Consider the following 4,108-nt stretch of genomic DNA (forward strand, 5'->3'; position numbering starts at 1 on the left):
GTTAAAGGATGTATACGTTTGCAAAATCATTGTCTCATGAGTAAGAATTAGATTATAGTTTATTTAGGTTGAAGATATAGCTTCACAAGATACTAATCTATCCAAAGACGTTGGCACCCTGAGATAGCAAAAAATCAAGAAAGAAGAAGGACCTTACGTGGAGGCATAGTTTAGGGTCGTACCCCTACGTGGGACTGGTTATTATGTATCCCGCTTACCCTATTATGTATCCTTATTCATCTTTATTCATAAATTTTGTATAAATTTGGTTTTTGGGGCAATGAAATATTTCAAATGACTTATGAATCCCTCAAATTGCTTGCTCTACCCCTGGCACAAAAGGGTCACATATTTATTTGTGACGCACAATAACTGTTTTTATGTTATAATTGTTTGTATGATTATGTTGATTTATTTGAAGATGTTCTAGCCCTATCATTCTTGATAAAAAAATATTATTTTATAAAACTCTTTAAGCACAGATATCGAGTAACTATAAAAAGTGCGTCAAATGCTCTTCGAGTCTTTAGTTTCTAAATAAAAATTCAAACTTCAATTTTTCAAATCTTACTTTCTCGTATTAGAAAAAGGTCAATTTTCCATCTCGACATCAAAAGAAATTCAAGTGCGTCGAACTACGCAAGACCTGAATTTTATTTTATAAGATATGTAGGCACCCATTCAAGGTTCAGTCCCCATTTTGAGAAATTTTATCTTTCCCAACTCTTGCGAGGAAAGATTTTCATATCCATTGGAAAATATGGCAACGAAAGATACAATCTACTTGTTTTGACTCAAGTTGACGTTTCTGATTCACTAAGCTCAAAATAAGATAGACAAATTCATGTTTGTTTGTTTATTTCACTAAATACGTGGGCTATTTTATATTCAAGTGGAGCAACTTTAATGTCTTTATGCTTATATGTGTCATATTTTTTATTATTTATCATTTACATAGACTAACATGTTTATATTTTGAGTCATTTTTCTTGGTCAGGTACTTAGAACTTATTTGTGTCGATAAGACTGACTGGTCATCCTTATTTCACAAGATCTTAGCTTCCTTCCCAGATAAAAGTTTGCAAAAAAAAAGGATAGTAATGGGTGATAACAATGACAAAATTGGCCTGACTGATGTTGTCGTGGCTTAACCCGCCGCCACTGATCAAAATGAATTAGTTATGCAGTTAATGAAACATATTTTCGAAATGAGGGACGAAATGCAAAGAATGCGAAATTTGTGTAATCCAATTTTTGGTTTCAATCCTCACGGAGATGGAAGACCTCCACTCCACCTTCATCCTCGAAGTGTAGAACAAGTTAAAAGCACACCAGCTAACCCCGATCAAAATCCCCCAATCAACCTAATCACCCCAAATGTTTATTATTCCTTCGGCTCTTTCAAAGCGCCACCTCCTCCTCAAGATACCAACCCCCAAACCATCCCTCCTCATCAAAATGTCAACCCACAAATTTCCCTCCCCCTCAAAATCAAAAGATTCAAATCCCACAAACCTTCCCCCATCACTAAAATCAACATACCAACCCCAAGACTTTCACCCAAAATTACCAAGCCACTCAAAATACCAAGAATCCCTCCATTGCTCAACCATTGCCTTAAAATGCTACTTTTCAAATTTCAATTCCAAATGAACCTTGTGCACACTGTTCCAAGCATGATCGCTATGAGGAACATAAGAAAGTGTGGAGGTCAAAAGAAGAGCAATCCAAGATGAATAAAAGAAGAGATAAGGAAATCCATGAAGGAGTTGCACTATATTCCTGAAGTTGATGCATTTAGTTATGAGAATTTGTTCATCCATCCGAATATCGACCTCCCGAAAGGGCTCAAAGTGGTAAAATATGAAACTTTTGGAGCAATAGAAAATTCATTGGCACACCTGAGAGCCTACTGTGACCAACTCTTAGGAGTTCAAAGGAATAAAGCATTGTTAATGTTGATCTTTAGCCGAAGTTTAAGTGGAGAAGCGTTAAAATGTGTTGCCTCTCATAAGATAAAGCAATGGTCTAGCTGGAATACACTAGCTAGAGAATTTATTGAACGATTCGCCTACAATGTTGAGATCATTGCCAATCGATATTCTTTGGTGAGAATTGAAAAGAAATCCATTGAAAGCTATCATGAATATGTGTATACGTTGAGGAAAGAGGTCGCCCGGGTCCGAGCCCCCCATGCCTAAAAAGGAGATTGTTGAAATGTTCATACGCATTCAGGAGCTACAGTATTATGATAGGATAATGTTGCTCATTAGAGCAAAATTTACGGAGATAGTCAAGGTAGGTGACGCTATCGAAGATGGGATTAAAACCCAAAAAATTTCTCATGTTTCCTCCCCAACCGAATATGTAGGATTGTTGAAAAATAAGAGAGAGGACGTGTCTTCCATTTCCTATGCACTTGATGGAAAAGGACACTTCAGAAAATCGTCAACTTACAAACGTTATCCTCGAGATCAACAAAATTCATATCTAGTTTGTTATACCCAACCAAGTTGTCAAACCCCAGCACCGAATTAACAAATTCCACCTCCTAATTACCAAACTCCACCACCGAGTTATCAAATTCCACCTCATGTTTACCGAACTTCACCTTCACATTACAAAAATACTGATCCATATTATCAAGCTACAACAGTTAATTGTTCAAATATCAACCAAGTTACCAAAATTCACCCCCACACTACCAAAGTACCCTTCCTTGTTATCGAGCTCTGCAATATTCAAATTTCCAAATGCAAGCACTACCTTACCAAAATCTTCCAAACTACCGCCAAGTACCTTCACATTGTATTATTGAGAAGAACCCTTCTAGTATATTTAATACTTTGGTTGAGAGGGAAGCACAACTTTTTGAGAGATTGAAATCAGCTGGCCTGATACAGACAATTGATCTAGAAAATATCGATGTCAAATCAAAGCTTTATACACCCGATCTTCATTGTTCTTACCGTTCAGGAGGTTTTGGACATATTACTGAGGATTATATGAACTTGAAACATAGAATTCAAGACTTTAAAGATAAAAAAAGTCGTCACTCTTCAGTCTGGCACTCCTAGTGTCAATAGTAACCTAATTCCGAATCATGGAGGGATGACTAAAAATGTGATTAAAGTCGAAGAAGATTCGTACGTAGAGAAAGTCATAATCTCAACAAACATTGAAAAGATTGAGCAAGTTTTAGTTCATCCAATCAAGAAATAGAAATCCAAATTTGTGATCATGATACCTCACCAACCTTTTGCATGGGTGCCAAAAGAGGGTCAGAATAAGAAAGAGATCGATCAAGCTTTTCCAAAATCACTGCCTCACTCATACCAGTCTGTTCCAATGCAAATTGTTTTGAGGGAAGGAATTGAAAATGTGTTTAAAGAAGGTGGTATTGTGCTTGAAGAGATGATTGAGGAGCCAACAATACTAGATAGCGACACAAATGAGTAAATGTCTAACTGGACGTCTGATGTGCTCGTGATTCCTTGCTTGTCTTGGTAGACAAAGACAATTTTTTCAATGTTATTTTCAAAATGGGTGGTATTTCGAATGAGGCTCAAGACCCATCCTTTAATCTATTTTTGCCTCACTATGTTTTAATTTCCCTCCTATTATTTGGCGGAAAAAAGCAAAATGATTTATCGAAAAGGTTCTTATTTACTTATTTTAAACGAGAACCTCTTTTATGGTGAAAATTTACTTTCCTTGCTTTATATTTGTTATCTAATAGTATTTGTTTATGATTTGAGTGAAAATATTTTCAAAATTGTTAATGTTATGTCATGTCACAAGTTGAATAAACAAAATGGGGTAGATGCGGACGATTTAAAGGACTACAATGAGAAGATTATGGTACCCAAACACGTGGTTGAGGAGTTCAGACAGTTCGAAAGTCACAAAGAGCCGAATTTAGAATAGATTGGAATAGTGAATCAGGAAAATGATGAATGCGTCAAAGAAATCAAAATGTGTGCCTATCTGAAAAAAGCACAGGAGAGAGAACTCATCAGTTTGCTTAACGAGCACATCGATACATTTCTTTGATGAAATTTTATGGTTTGAGCATGACATTAGATCTCACAAGTCATCAATCTACTCA

The sequence above is a fragment of the Solanum pennellii genome, chromosome 4 (assembly GCF_001406875.1).
Source record: "Solanum pennellii chromosome 4, SPENNV200".
NCBI lineage: Eukaryota > Viridiplantae > Streptophyta > Magnoliopsida > Solanales > Solanaceae > Solanum > Solanum pennellii.